Raw genomic sequence first — 17,036 nt, 5'->3', positions numbered from 1 at the left:
GTTTCTCTGGTAAAGGCTTCATTTCTAAGATATCTAGGAACTGAGTCAAATTTATTTTTAAAAAAGAATCATTCTCCAATTGAAAAAAAATCAAAGATATGTCTTTCTTTTTTTCCAGCTTGGCTAATACAAAAATATGCTATTTTAAGACTTCACATGTATATTTGATATCACATTGCTTGTCTTCTTATTGTGTGGGGAAAGGTCAGGAGAGAGGGAGAGAATTTACAACTCATTTTCAAAAAGAATGTTAAAAATAAATAAACTTTTAAAGAAATATTTCCTCCAAGAGATAAGACCCTTCCACTCAACCAACTTCTCATTTCAAGCCTATTGCTTTAAATGGCAGTTTTCAGAAGAAATAATCAAAACTATTGATAGTCATATGAAAAAATACTTAAAACCACTAATGATAAGAGAGATGTAAATTAAGAGGTTCCACCTCCCACGTCTCAGATTGGCTAATTGGACATTAATTCATATACATTTTTTCCATGCTTTTCTTTATTCATTCCATTCATCACTTTTTATAGTACAATAGCATTCCATCACAATAATATACCATAACCTGTTCAACCATTTCCCAATTGATGAGCATTCCTTGAATTTTCAATTCTTTGCCACCAAATAAAAAAGATGTATTAAATATTTAGTACTTATACGAACTCATGCAAAGGGGAGTGAGTAGAACCAGGAAAACAGTGTATATAATAGTTGTAGGATGATTAATTGTGAAAGATTTAACTACTTTTATCAAGAACATGATCCCGGACAATTCCAAAGGACTCTTTCTAAGAAATGCTATCCACTTTCAGAGAGAGAAGGGGTGAACTCTGAATGTGGAATAAAACATACATTTTTCTTCAATTTATGTTTATTACTTTTCTTTCCTTTTTTTTTTGCAACATGACAAACACAAAAATATGCTTTCTCATGACTTCACATATGTAACTGATGTCACATTGTTTGCCTTTTTAATGTGTGAGGGAAGGTCAGGAGAGAGGGAGAGAATATAAAACTCATTTTTAAAAATAATGTTAAAAATAAATAAGTTTTTTTAAAAGAAATTTTTCATCCAACAGATAAGACTCTTCCACTGAACCAACTTGCTCTTTTCTTGATCATGTAGACTAATAATTTTTAAATTATCTCTCCTAGATCTATATTTCAGGTCAGTTGTTTTTCCAGTGTGATATTTCACATTGGCTTCTATTTTTTAGGTTTTTTTGGCTTTGTTCTATAATTTCTTGATTTTTCATAAAGTTATAAGCTTCCATCTGCTCCATTCTAATTTTTAAAATGCTATTTTCTCCAGAGAGCTTTTGAAAGTCCTTTTCCATTTGGTTAATTCTGCTTTTCCTAGCACTCTTTTTCTCATTGGCTTTTTGGATGTCTTTTGCCACTTTTGTTAGTCTATTTTTGAAGGTGTTATTTGCTTTAACATTTTTTTGAATCACCTTTAACAAGTTGACTCACTTTTCATGATTTTCTTGCATCCTTCTCATTTTTCTCCCATTTTTTTCTCCATCTTTCTTACTTGATTTTCAAAATCCTTTCTGAGCTCTTCCATGGCCTGAGACCATTGTATAGTTTTTTGGAGGTTTTGGATGTAGAAACTTTGACTTTTATGTCTTCCTCTAATGGTATGCTTTGTTCTTCCTCATCTGAAAGTATGGAAAAAATACCATTTCACCAAGAAAGTAACCTTCTATAGTCTTAATTTTCCCCTTTTCTGGGCATTGTCCCAGCCAGTTACTTGACTTTTGAGTCATTTGTCAAGTGGACAATGTAAGTACAGGGTACTCTAGGATACTGTAAGTTCTTGGTTCATCCAAGGTGACACAATTAAAGGAGAAGAGTTTACTCCTCTCTTGGTCTATGCTCTTTTCTGTGAACAACCAGAAGCACTATTTTCTTCCCAGGATCTGTGAGTAGGCTACCCTCTCCACAGTCACCAACAGCTCCACTACACCAGTGCTCCTTCTCACCCCAGGACCTCCACTCAGGGATGAGATCCAGATCAACAGCTTAATTCCCCCAGAGAGTTTAGGCTGAGGACTCAAAAGGTGGACTCTGCCCCAGTGACTTCCATAGTCCTGGGGTTGGGTCTTGGACCACACCCATGTCCTCCATCTCACCCAGTGAAAGAGCTTTCTTACTGACCTTTGAAGCTGTTTTGGGCATTTGTGGATTGAAAAATATGAGAACCTCACCTTCTACCTGTAATTACACACCCTGAAGCCTGCTTCAGTCCTGTCGGTGCCATCCCACATGGCTGGGCCTGAGCTGCACTCTACTCTGATCCCAGTGTGATACACCTTTCCTGTCAGCCTTCCAGGCTGTCTTGGACTGGAAATCTCTTTCACTCTGTCATTTTGTGGCTTATGCTGCTCTAGAATTTGTTTAGAGTAATTTTACAGGCATTTTATGGGCTATGGAGGAAGACCCAGATTAGGTCTATCTTTCTACTCTGCCATCTTGGCTCTGCCCCACCCCCAATGATTTCAAAAATATGAAAAAAGAAATCAAGGAAGAATTTAAAAGAAAAATTGAAAAAAAATGGAAAAGGAAGCACAAACCCTAACTGGGAAAATTAGACAAATGGAAAAGGAAATGCAAAAACTAACTGAGAAAAAAACTGCTTAAAAAGAACAACTGGACAGATAGAAAAGGAGATGTAAAATGTAACTGAAGAAAACAATTTGTTAAAAATTAGAGTTGGACAAGTAGAAACTAATGACTCTATGAGACATCAAAAATCAGTCAAACAGAATCTAAAGAATGAAAGATAGAAGAAAATGTAAAATATCTCATTGGAAAATCAGCTGAGATAGAAAATAGATCCAGGAGAGAAAATCTAAGCATTATTGGTCTACAAGAAAGCCATTATGAAGAAAAAAGAGCCTGGATAATATCTTCCAAGAAATCATCAAAGAAAACTGCCTAGAGTTCTTAGATCCAGGAGGCAAAAGAGTCATCTAAAGGATCAATTCTTCACCTACTGAAAGGGATCCCAAACTGAAAACACCAAGGAATATAGCTGTCAAATTACAGAACTATCAAGTGAAGTAGAAAATACTGCATGCATCCAGAAAGCAACTATTCAAATATTGAGGAGCTACTGTCAGGATCACACAGGGCCTTGCAGCCTCTACCTTAAAAGAGTAGAATGATTGTAATATGACATTCCATGAGGAAAAGGAACTTTGACTACAACCAAGGACCAATTACCCAGCAAAACTGAGCATAATATTTTAGGAAAGGAGATGGAAATTTAATGAAATGAGGGATTTCCAGACTTGTCTGATGAAAAGACCAGAGCTCAATAGAAAATTTGATCTTCAAGCACAAATCTCAAGAGAGGCATAAAAAGGCAAAAAAGAGGGAAAATACTTGTTATTCAATTTGGACAAACTATTTATATCCCTATAACGTACTATGATACTTGTTAATCTTGAGAATTGTATATTTATTATGATATACAAATGAGATAGACATAGACAGACAGAGTGGGTATAAATTAAGTGATGTGATGATTAAAATGGGATTTAAGGGTGCAAAGGGATTGTAAAGGGAGAGGTGAAAAGGAGGAGGAAGAAAGGTAAATTACAGCACATGAAGAGGCAGAAAAACATATTAAAGAGTAGGGAAAGAGGGGAGGGAGATGAGCTTTATTTGAGGTTTACTGTCATCAGATTTGGTTCAAGGAGGGAACATCAAACTCAGTTAAGTATATAAATGTAACTAACTCTATAGACAATAGTAGGGGGAAGGGGAAAGAAAAAGGAGGGGGGGCTAAAAGTGAGGAATGAAATAGTAAGGGAAAAGGGGAGTAAAAGGAAAAGGGTCAGAAAGACGGGAAGGAATACTGAAGGAGGCAGTGGTCAAAAATCAAAAATATTGTGGAGGGGAAGAGAGAAAGGAGAAAAAAAAGCATAAACGGGAGGAAAAAGGATGGAATGAAAGACACAGGTAGTTATCATATCTGTGAATGTGAATGGGATGAACTCTCCCACAAAACAGAGGCAGATAGCAGAGATTAAAAACCATAATCCAACAATATGTTGTTTGCAAGAAACTCATTTGAAACTAGGAAATTCACACAGGGTAAAGTTAAAGCCTAGAGATGAATATATTGTGCTTCAGCTGATGTAAAAAAAAAGCAGATGAAGCAATCCTAATCTCTGACAAAAAAGAAACAAAAATAGATCTTATCAAAAGAGATAAGGAAGGAATCTATATCCTGCTAAAAGGCAATATAGACAATGAAGCAATATCATTACTAATCATACATGCATCAAGTGGTATAGGATCAAAATTCTTAGAGGAGAAGTTAAGGGGGTTACAGGAAGAAATAGAGAGCAAAACTTTACTACTGGGGGACTTCAACTCCCTCTCGTTGAACTTGATAAATCTAAACTCAAAATAAACAAGAAGGAAGTTAAGGAATTGAATAAAACTCTGGATAAGGTAGATATGATAGATCTCTGGAGACAACTGAATGAGGATAGAGCAGTACATGGCACATAAACAAAAGCTGACAATGTACGAGGCCATAAATACCTCACAATCCAGTGCAGAAAGGCAGAGATCATCAATGCATCCTTCTCAGATGATAATGCAACAAAAATTACTTGTAATAAAAGGCTGTGGAAAGATAAACCAAAAATTAATTGGAAACTAAATAATCTAATCATAACTAATGAGTAGTTTAAAGAACAAATCTAGAAACAATCAAGAACTTCATTCAAGAGAATGATAATAATGAGACAACCTACCAAAACTTATTAGATACTGTAAAAGCAGTTCTTAGGGGAAGTTTTACATCTTTGAATGCCTACATGAATAAAATACAGGAAGAAGAGATCAATGAATTGGACATGCAGCTGAAAAAGCTAGAAAAAGAACAAATTGAAAATTCCCAAGTAAATACCAAATTAGAAATATGGAAAACCAAAGTGGATATTAGTAAAATTGAAATTAAGAAAACCATTGAACTAAATAAAAAAAAAACTGCAAGTTGGTTTTATGAAAAAAAAAATTGTTAACTCTTTGGTTAGTTTGATTAAAAAAAAGAAAACCAAATTACCAATATCAAAAATTAAAAGGGAGAACTCACCTCCAATGAGGAGGAAATTAAACAATAATGAGAAATTATTTTGCCCAAATATATGCCCTTAAATTTGACAATTTAAATGAGATGGAGGAATATTTTTAAAAAAATATAAATTGTCCAGATTAACAGAAGAGGAAGTTACACACTTAAATCGCATCATCTAAGAAAAAGAAATTGAACAAAACATCAATGGACTCCCAAGGGAAAAACCTCTGTGGCCAGATGAATTTACAAGTGAATTCTATCAAACATTTAATGAACAGTTTATTCCAATACTATATAGACTATTGGGGGAAATTGGTGAAGAAGGAATCCTACCAAATTCTTTTTTATGATACAAATATGATTTTGATAACTAAACCAGGAAGAGCCCAAACAGAGAAAGCAAATTATAGGCCAATTTCTCTAATGAATATAGATTCCAAAATTTTAAATAAGATTTTAGCAAAAAGAATACAGCAACTTATCACTAGAATAATACATTATGATCAGGTAGAATTTGTACCAGGAATGCAGGATTGGTTCAATATTAGGAAAACTATCAGCATTATTGATCATATCAACAACAAAACTAACAGAAACCAAAGGATTATCTCAATAGATGCAGGAAAATATTTTGTGAAAATACAACACCCATTCCTGTTGAAAACACTGGACAGCATAAGAATGAACGGAACCTTCCTTGCAATAATAAGTAGCATCTACCTAAAACCATCACCAAGCATTATACGTAATGGGGATAAGCTGAATACATTTCCAATAAGGTCAGGGGTGAAACAAAGATGTCCATTATCACCACTGTTATTCAATATGGTACTAGAAGTGCTAGCTTTATCAATGAGAAAAAACAAAGAAATTGAAAGAATTAGAATAGACAAAGAAGAAACTAAGTTATCATTCTTCGCGGATTGTTTTATATCATTATCTAAAGTATTAAGAGAGTTTTTTTTCTGGAAAATTCAGGTGAGTCCCTTGCCTTTTCTCCACCAGCTTGGCTCCATCCCAACAAGATTATTTTAAATGGAATTCCTCTATCTCTTGAAGGATGAACTTAAAATGACTCACTTAAGCAAATATTTTATGCCCTTCTTTATGCAAGTAGGTATTATAGCATACAACCAGATAATTGCTTCTAGGTGGCTTATTTTTCAGAAGAACTTCAAAGTGCCGCCAAGCCATTTTCCCCTCATGATGACTCAAATAGATCTATAACCCAAATGATGTGGGAATTCCCTCCAATAATGCAGAAAACACTCTATCTACTTCTACCTATGCAATGTGATTCTGGTCCCCATTAGCCTATAAGTTCATCACCAAGAATCCACCACAAATTCTATGAGACCTCCTAACTTTCCCTTGAGATAGTGAGCATCTTAGTTGGACACATGGGTATCAAATATCCCTGCTCTAAATATTTAAACAGACAATTTTTCTATTTATCTATTTTAATGCCATCATTTTAGTGATTATTAGGCCTTGGCATTTCACTTGCTCATTAATGTCAGATGCTTGGCAACTGCTAGAGTCCCAAGTAGGAGGAGAACACTAGTAAAATAGGGAAAACAAGAATCACAGAGTTTGAGACTGACCCATTTTCCAATTTTGCCTAAGATAGACCTCAACAATGAATGCCTGGCAAGCAGTACTGGCTCCATAAATGGAAGGATCTATTTCATATGCTGTCAGTGTGTAAATACTGAAGTTCAAATAAGCAATATCTTTAGCTATAATCATGTACCAAATCTAACAATATTTCAAGAGGATCTTAAAAGATAAAGTTCAATTGTTTCAAGGGTCTTGTTTTAGCACTTTGCTATTTCTTATGATATGAATGAATCATTATGAGGTTTACAACCCTTAAAGCACTTGAAAATAATTCCAAGATGGAATATTACTTCAAGTTGCCAAATACTTTTGAGTAAACAATTTTATGAATGTGCATGATTGTGATGTAGTAAGTTGAGTGTTCACAATGTATTTTCAGTGCTATTGTTACTAAAATATTCTTATTCATTTTAAGTAGAAACAAAGATATGACAAAGTTAAACTCACTATTTCCAATTTGGATTTCATTTTTAATTGTAATTACTTTGGCAGATATTCAATGTAGGCTACAACAAATATTTTAATAAGTATTTTAGAGATTCCTTTTTTAATCATAATTTTTTTCTCTAGTGTCCTTTCCCTTCTTCCTCCCAAAGAGCTATGTCCTTTAATAAGTGCTATTTTAAATAAATATATGTAAGACCATCAGTATAACTAGTTAGTGCATCACTAAACTGAAAATATTGAAATGTACAATACTTATAGGCCTCCTGCCTCAACAAAGTGGCCATAACTTATACTTTTAAAAAGACAATACTTTATGCTTTGTGAGGAAAATATAAAACTGAATCTCACATTTTCTCTCAATATCTTTTAATGTAAAATTTCATTTCTGGACTTCTGTTGAATCTAGATCTGTCCTGTTTTTTTTTTTTTTTTACAAGAGGTAGGAGGTATATATTTTGTGATTTTTGGCACGTATTTCTTCTGGGCTTCTTTGCCAGCTGCAGTTAGTTAAAATTGCTAAAGCCCCACCAGGACAGCATGTTTTGCTTTGATAATATCTTGCTTCAGTAGTCATTGCTGTCTAAATACAAAGATATACCGAACTTTCTGTGAATATTATTTGAAAAATTATTCCCTAATGTTTTTCTAATATGTTTGAGAAGGCTAGGAATAAACCTTCTCTATTAATTAAAACTTAATCTCAAAATAAGGATGTTTTAACCTGAAAATACACATACACACACATATATATGTGTGTGCATGTGTATACATATGTGTGTAAGTGCATGTGTGTATAAACATTAAGTAACAAAACATCTTCCACCCATTTAAACCAGATGATCAAAAGGATGAAAAAATGTTTAGTATCAGAGAATTTCTGAGTGGGAAGGATTTGAAATGTCATCTATTCCAACTTCTTACTCAATGAAAAAATTCCTTTCTTAACATTGCCGATATACGCCCATTACTTGAACTGTAGTTATAGTGCGCTCATCGTTCACCAACCCACCTATTCTATTTTGCAGCAATGATAATGATCACAAAATTCTTCCTCATTTTCACCTGGTGTCTTCCATTAATTTTGATCAGTTGTTTCTTGCTGCAATCCCTAGCCTTATTCTGTAATATAATTCATTTTGTCAGTTCTTGGGAAACTATGGAATCCCTAGAAATTCCTAATCCCTATACCTAAGGTAAATTCCTGGGAATCTCTACTGTGACAAACAGTATCTAACTGCCCCTGTTCCTGTACATAGTGCCAGGGATATTTCTGCAAATCCTCCCTTCCTGCAATTCACCTATTCTGTTGGTCCTGTAGGTGACCATAGCTACGGTAAAATCAGTGGCCTGCCTTGCTGGCTAGAAGTGACCTAAATCTGATTCTGTGGTTTTTCTAGGAATGAGTTATTAAGGGGCTGCCTGAATTTGTTTATTGAGCTGCCCTGTTTTTTTCAGAGATTAAGCCCCGCTAAACTAATATAACTGTGATCATTTGGAACTTAAATCTATTAAACTTTCATTGCCCTTGAAGCCAAACCTGGCTCCATCCAGCCTGACCAAACTGATAAACTCTTTGTGGAACTGCTTCCCTTTCAAATAAGCAGAGCATCCTCCCTCCGTAGTCCAGTATTCCCAACCTCTCCTGTTCCCTCACACCCCCACTCTTACTGTTCTCTATCTCTTTCCATGGTACCCATGGAAATTCCTTGGGAGGGAATTGTTCTCCACTCCTCCCATGAGACCTCCCCTTTTTATAACCCATAAAAATATTCAAGTTTCTGTCCATATTGAGACTCCTTTGTAGTTCCCACATGAATGTGCCCTTCTCTTGTAATAAAAGAAGTTGTTTCCCATGTCTTGTGAAGTTGTGACCTTGGGTTAACAACTTAAGTTCTAATAAACTCAATATGATATTATGACTTTATTACTGCTTGCTGTGTGTGTGTGTGTGTGTGTGTGTGTGTGTGTGTGTGTGTGTAGGGGTCTTATGTGGGGATTCAGGGAATCCTTGGAAAGTGTGTATGTCCAAGTCTGGCCCTACATCATAACTAAGTAAAACCTAACTCCTATCATGGTCATGACATTGGAGGGAAAGACTCAAGATTAAGATACTGTGGCCCATACTGCCACCCTATGTCTCCCTCTCTCAGTGTAGGAAGCTCTTTCTAAGAGTTTGCCTGAGAAAGAGAAAAGATACCTAGAACAACAACTTGAAGGGGTGGTCCTCAAGGTCAAGTGAAAGGGTTTTGCTTGTTTGTTTTTATTTGTTTTAGGATATAAAATCCTGGGGCTTGTGTGAAGACCTTTGAGAAAGAACCAGTGCATTTGGAGAAGTTGAAGACTCAGGGTGGGGAGGTGGGGAATGACTGAGGCACTTCTCTGGAAAAGACATGAGGAGAAGGGATCAACAACAAATATAGGAATTTTCCTTGACAAGGAGATGAATCATTTGATTATAAGAAACTGGAGAAAAAGCAAATGAGTTTGGGAAGATGATTTCAAGGGTCTTTGAGATATAGGGAAGGGGAGAAAAGTACAATCATGGTTAATGTCCTCAACTGTATCAGTAAAGAATGAGGTACTTAAGTAGGAGAGTGAAGAAGGGGAAAGTAATTTGAGGAAAGAAGAGAGAACTGAAACCAGTTTCTGTGGGAAGTGAAATAGGGAATCAATTGGGAATGAAAGAATTGACTTGCTGTAATGAGGGCCAAATTAGAATTAGGCCAGTGGTGTGCTCAATCAGTACAGTGGTGTGAATGAATTAGAAAAGGGAGAAAGTATTTCTTAAGCATCTACTATGGGCCAAGTAGATACATAAGTGCTACATAAATAATTTCTCATTTTATTCTCAAAATACCCCTTAGAAGTAGATGCTAATGTTATACCTAATTTACATATGGGGAAACTGAGACAAATATGAGTTAAATGACTTGCTCCAGGTCACACTGCTAGTGTCAGAGATCAGATCTGAAGTCAGATTTTCCTGGTGCCAAGTACAGTTCACCAGTGTCTAACAGAGTACATAAAATTTTGTTGAAAAATTTTCTTAAAAAATATTTTAAAACAATAACTCAAATAAATATCCACCATTCTTCAATTTCCCATACAACCATTAGACATTTTTAACTTTATTATGAGTGCTGTATTGATTTTATGATTTTTTTCCCCATTCTTTTTCTTTTTTCTTACTGGGAAACCACTTCTGAACTGAATGTACAAGCTCCATTGCACTTTGCTTTAATTTCCTAATCATACTACAAATGTGTGCAGTTTACCAAATGGTATGTTTCTTTCACTTGAAATTTATGCTAATGAATAATATCTTATATCAGACCTAAAACTGCATGAATATATACATACATATATATATACATATATATATATATAACCTTCAATATTTTTATTTGTTACATTGTTATGTACATTGTATAGAATATAGGATAAAAGTAGAAGACTTGAAATTTTTAAGTGCTTGTATAAGTCATTTGAGTTAAATGCTCAACAGGAATTTTCATTTTGAGAATGCTAAATGATATTATAGAGAATTATAGAGGAATCACTGAATAGGGCAGTGAATAATTCGTGGAGATGTGAATTATTTACAAAATCTTACAGTGTTAGCAACCTGTTTATAGTGTGTAAACAAATCTAGAATTCTTATAGAAATTAAAGATTAAATTCCCAATAGATTTAAGTTGGCAGGGGTGGGCTGGATGACTGGAAACTAATCATTGGAAAAGAGATAGAAATAAATTCCAGACCTGCAAAGGAAATATCTGTTAAAATGTTGTCCAATGCATTCATGAGACAGAGTTGAGTTGACATTGGAAATACAAGGTAAAATGAATATAATTCAGACTGAGGATTTCGCCATGTTCTAAAATACTACCTTGTCACTGGAGAGGATGCATCTGTGTCCTGAATAATGCATTACACAACTGCTTTGAAGCAATGTCAGCTAACAGAAAAAAAATAAATACAGAAAAAAAATAAATTTTACTTAATAGTCGAGAAAGACCAGTTTTTAATCTGGTGCGTGTTCTTAAATCTACAATAAAGCAAAACAAACAACAACAACAAAACCCCTGATGTGACAGTATAAGAATGACTCTTAAGACAAGAGAAGCAATTTTTCATTACAGAGAATTTTTGGCAAGACCACACCAGCACAAAACCCCAGAATGGATGTTAGGTCCAGATGCTGCAGTGCTTGCCTTCTCAGAAGTTCCCTAACTCTGGAACCAATTGAAGACCACATCCAGTCTTGGGGGAGCCTACTCCATATAGATGAATGAAGCTCTTTTTCTTGAGCTCTCTGACCCTTTCTGCAACCACCGTGGAGCCCCAGGGAGAAAGTGCAGCTTGTCCTATTGTGATCATCAGTGGATCTCCAGTAACTCCCATGTTTACATTCACTATAAGTGATACAGTTTCTGTCTATGCAATCTCTTGGACTCTGTGGACTTAGTGATAAAGACTACATTGGTGTATGAAGGTCTTATATCTCATACTGTATATCCTTGCCAATGTAAGAATTAGCAAGTCTTTTGAACTTGGATATAATGTTTTTTTGTCTCTTGTAAAAGAGAGGAAGAATAGAAGCATCATCCTAGTAGCTAAAGTATAGCCAACCAGGAACAGATCATCACTCGAATGATGTGGGAATATTTTTCTGCCTATGGTTTTCTTCCCAGAATCTACATTGAAAAAAGTAAAGATGGTGAAAGCAAACTCCTTAAGCAAGTGTTGGCCTTGAGATGAAATGAGGAAATCTAGAAGCATACCTTATCAATCTTAGTGAAACCCACAGCCCAAATGTTTCAAGCATACGTTGCTAAACATGCTAGAAACTCTGAAGAGCAAGAAGTCTCAGTGTCTTTTAGATTGTAAGCTCCTGGAGTAGAGGAACTGTCTTTTGTCTCTTTTTGTATTTACCAAGCTTAACACAGTGCCTGCCATATGATGGGCACTTAGTGTTCTTTTTTTAATTTACCAAATGATTGAATTAATACATCTCTTTTCTAGTGTATGCATACAATACTAATAGGAACAAGGCCACAGGTTTTTCACTGTCTGATGACATGTGAATGGGAAATAAGCTATCCACTGATTCATGCTTTGAAGTTATAGAAGATGTCAGATTTGAAGTCTCAAAACCAGGATGTTTCTCAAATGAGATATAAACCGAAGGTTTACAGATTTTTTCCAAAAAAAAAAAAAAGATTCTGATCATAACAAGTGATGTATTATTCTCAGATCCATTGGCAAGATCTCCAGTCAGGCTACCTCAAAGACATGGCATCCCATCACCTACTGCCTTCTAGGAATATAGTTGTACCCCTCATTGAGCAGGAGTAGAATCTTAAAAGAAGTCATTCACCAGTTTCTGAGCTAAATAAAAGTTCAGACTTAAGTGAAGCAGGGTGTGTGCTTGTGTCCTCAGAGAAGCTGAAGAAATTTTTCCCAATTCACACAATATTGGGGAGGGGGTATAACTCTGTTCAAGGAGAAGGAGGCTGAACTTAGAAGTATCACCATTCCTGCCTGATTTAATACTCTACATGTGAACTGAGAAGATTATGTATTAAGCTTGGAGATAGTTATTATGAGCCAGAACCATTCAAAAGTTCAAGATGGAAACCACAGGCCAGTAGTTTTTGATACAATAATAGGTAGGTTGGACCTTCCAAAATCTCAGAGCTTACCACAGAAGTGATCAGTGATAAAAGTTTACTTAATGGTGCTTTAGAAGTTGCTATTCACATTGTAAAAGATCATGCAGTAATATTGTTTCTAAATGTAATTGCTATGCATATATTATAGTGATGTACATATCCTGTGTTTCCTATACAGAGCATTTCATTGCTATGTTATGGGTTGTTGTTGGTACTTGGTATTTAAGACGTTATAACATTTTGGCATGTCATGTGTTATGTATGCATATATCTTTGCATGTGGTCCACCAATGTGGCAATTGTAGACAACCAGTAACAAGAGAGTACATGTTATGATGTCTGCATTCGCTAATATGAACTACATGCAATCGTAATGTGAATCTAATGTTTAGGTACCTTTATGGCTTTTGCATTATAATTAAACTGATTACTTGTGCATCTGAAATTATATGTTGTTAAAATGCTATGATATAAGTTCAAAGATATTCATATACATCCTATGTATTTGCAAGTGACTGACAGATTTCACCAGGGGTAGGTTAGATGTAATGTCCCTCACTTTGCAGCTACTTATGTCTCCTGATACAAGAGGAGACTTTGAGATGGTGAAATCAGAGAAATGATTATTTCATAATGGCAGCAGAGTGGTACTCAATATCAGAGAAAAAGAGACCCTGGACATCTCAAAGACGTGGTAGCCATTACAGAAGCTGGCTGCTACTTCTGTTCATTCTGATCCCAAATGGGCTAGCTGTGGCCGGATGGAGTCAGAGGTTACTAAGAAATGGTTAAGCACCAACATTCTTCAATTCCAGTTTTCAGCGGATCTCATCTTCTAGACCCTACCTCTAGAGTTCCTATGTCTGGGATTGGTAACTAATTTTAAAGAAGATGTGAACGTCTATCAAACTCTCCCGGTTAGTACATTCATTTACCTGCACAAGGAAAGATATTGTCTGCAACTCTTGAGCCCAAAATAAAATTTTACTATTGTTACTGTTGTTGTTAAGTGCAGTGTACTTATTGAATCTATATTAATAGTACATATGCTATGCCCTACAATCCTGCAGGTGCTTTTACTTTCATCTAATGAACTACTATTGAAATACAGGAAGTTTAAAAGGAGGCAGTGATAATCATTGAATTGGGGGAGGGAGGATGGTCCTAGAGATAAACTTTGATAAACATACTCCTAGAAAATAAGTCAGACCCACCCCTAGAAGGAGAGGCTGAGCTAAATTTCTAACATTTAAAAAGCCTCTCTAGAAGCCTCTGATAACAGTGCTTTCACTCTCTTGATTAGCTCCAATTTATCCTGTTTTGTTTGCTGTTTTGTTACTTCCTCAGGTGTAGCCCACCTCCCTAGCTATAGATGTACTTAGAAGGCTTCATCTCTGTCATTTTAGTTGCAAATCCTTGAACTCCCAAATTAAGCAAACGTCAGAGATGTTACTGCTCACACTTAAAAAAAAAAAAGCTTTTTGACATTATCCAGCCTTCTATTATTTAAGGCAGACAAGTAATAAAATATGTCTTGGGATTGGAAGCTCAATTCCATGTGGATGGTCTCGGGTGGGTAAAAGTGGGACTTCTAAATCTTAGAGTCTTACGAGGCCCTCCATGAACAGCGGGGATTCGAGAAGGTCAGACTGAGCTAGTTCGGTTAGCTCGGGTATTTCCGCCTCTCCCCGGGAGATACGTGATGGGTGGAGTCTCCCTGCCCTCGAGGTCGTCCCGGATCTGGGCACACTATTGTTATCTAACAGCACGGTATTTAGATGCAAACTGTGCGGCTGAAGGTTAAGTAGGATTGAGGAAGCCTGAAAGCGCTCTTAGCACGTGAGGAGCCAAGAGGACAGTAAGCTCCATTTCTCTTCTCTTCTCTCTCCCCTCCCCCTCTCTCCCCGCTTGTACTTCTATTTCCAAGCCCTTAAGATCCTAGCCTCCTTAGGAAATCTCCCCCTCTTCCTCCTAAGGAAGATTCCCCTGCACTTGTAACTAGACCCTGAAATAAAGCTCAACCCTTGTTCGACTCTGGAACGTCCTTTCTCTCATATGTGCATCCGGCGTGGCCAGCCGAAGACCTCGGGAGGTGAGGTAAGAAAGACTCGGGTAGCCCAATACAGGCCTCTAGGCTTGGCAAATATGAATCTAGGTAAGAGAATTAAAAATATTTACATAAATAAAGGACTACAAATCCTTACTTTTTGGCAATCTCCAGAAGATTTTTTGTGTATGTACATATTTCTTGAGGAGAGGCTCTATCATGCTCTCTCTTACTTCTTGCAAGCACCTATCTCTGCCTCACATTTTTTTCCACTCACATATTTACACACTATTGGATGACTGAGGTTCTTGAATTCTCTCTTACTGGTGCCAGTAAATTCCACAGGTTAGCTAGGCAAAGCACTATTCTTCCATGAGATAATTAATAGTCATGTGTTGCCCTTAACAACCCCAGGAAACTTACAATGGTAGCACTATTTTTTCTCCTCAATGGATCAAGAGTTGACATTGAGATAATGAGGTTATATTGGAAAAAGATTCTTACATGTTTCATGAAATACTACATTTTTGGCATGTACAGTTTTATTATACCTTCAAAAAAGATATTTTGCCATACTTTGATGCTGATTCTAAAATATTAAATACAAGTAATACAAGTAAATATACAATTAAATACAAGTGTCATGTCAATAAAATCTTGGAAAGGTCAGCTTCTCAGAGTGACAGGGAGCTAATTTTTTCCACACAACTCCCCTCCAGAATCTTACAAAAAGAGAAAGAAACAAAAGGATCAGATTCAAGCTATAACATGATGCATACTCTAATTACTGCTAAAGTTTCTTTAGCAGTTCAAACTGAAATACTTTTGGGAATAAAAAAAAAAAAACCACACATACAAAATAGCTTTTAGAAGGTATTAGTTGCCAGAAAAGGAAGGTCACTTGAACTAGTCTCAAAGTTGTCTAGTCTTAATGTATAATTGTTATTTAGGTCCCCTGGGATAAGAAAATTCAAACTAGTCTCAGATGGAGTCATTTCCATATGAAAGACTATACAATAAATGGATTTTGGGGTTCAGTCAGGCAGAGATGGAGATGCTTCTGGAAGAACCATCACAATGGCCACCCAAGGAGAACACTAAGTGCCGTTGAAACTTGTATTAGTTGGAAATGGAGGTACTGGGAAAACCACATTTGTAAAATGTCACTTGACTGGTGAATTTGAGAAGTATGTAGTCATCCTGGGTGTTGAGGTCCATCTTCTCATGTTCCATACTAACAGAGGTCCTATTAAATTTAGCGCATGGGATACAGTTGACCAAGAGAAATCTGATGGTCTGAGAGATGGTTATTTCATCCAAGCTCAGTGTACCATTATAATGTTGATATAACATCAAGAGTTACTTACAAGAATGTACCTAACTGGCATAGAGATCTGGTATGAGTATGTGAAAATATCCCTGTAGTGTTGTGTGGCAACAAAGTGGATATTAAGGACAGAAAAGTCAAGACGAAATCAATTGTCTTCCACAGGAAGAAGAATCTCCAGTATTGACAGCTCAGTCAAAAGTAACTACAACTTTGAGAAGCCTTTCCTTTGGCTTGCTAGAAAACTTACTGAAGGCCCTAATTTGGAGTTTGTTGCCATGCCTGCTCTTGTACCTCCCAAGGTTGCCATGGATCCAGCACTGGCCACACAGTATGAGCAGGACTTACAGATTGATCAGACAACTGCATTTCCTGATGAAGATGATGACCTGTTAGGGAATGACGCTAGAGCCCAGTGATGTCAGTCCTGTGATGTTGGTGGTATAGCATGTTTTCCACTTTATTAGCTGAGCCAAGCACATACTTAATCTTTGGGATGCTGAAGGAAAGGAATGGGCTTCAGAGTGAATGTGGCATTTTAAAAAATGTACGATCCATATTTTGGACCTGTGTATTTAGTTGTTTTGGACCACAATTACATCCCCTTGAGTTTCAAATATAAGACTGCTGCAGTCCCATCACAATATTCAGTGGTGAATCTTGTTTGTTACTTTCATTCCCATTCCTTTTACATTTAGATCATAATAAAGTTGTATTTCAAATATCAAAACATAAATAAATAAATAAATGGATTTTGGCTGTCTTTCCTTTTCCCCACCCCCATTATCTAACAAGTACAATGAAACCTAGAATGCAGTA

The 17,036-nt window shown here is 36.0% G+C and overlaps 1 pseudogene; it reads left to right on the top strand.

The window, feature by feature from the left end:
- LOC140507647 (GTP-binding nuclear protein Ran pseudogene) overlaps nt 1–16,636 on the top strand; it is a 33,200-nt pseudogene extending 16,564 nt beyond the window's left edge.
- Nucleotides 16,637–17,036: the final 400 nt, after the last annotated feature.

Source organism: Notamacropus eugenii, chromosome 5 (genome assembly GCF_028372415.1).
Source record: "Notamacropus eugenii isolate mMacEug1 chromosome 5, mMacEug1.pri_v2, whole genome shotgun sequence".
NCBI classification, from domain to species: Eukaryota; Metazoa; Chordata; class Mammalia; order Diprotodontia; family Macropodidae; genus Notamacropus; species Notamacropus eugenii.
This window is presented reverse-complemented; position numbering and strand designations above follow the sequence as displayed.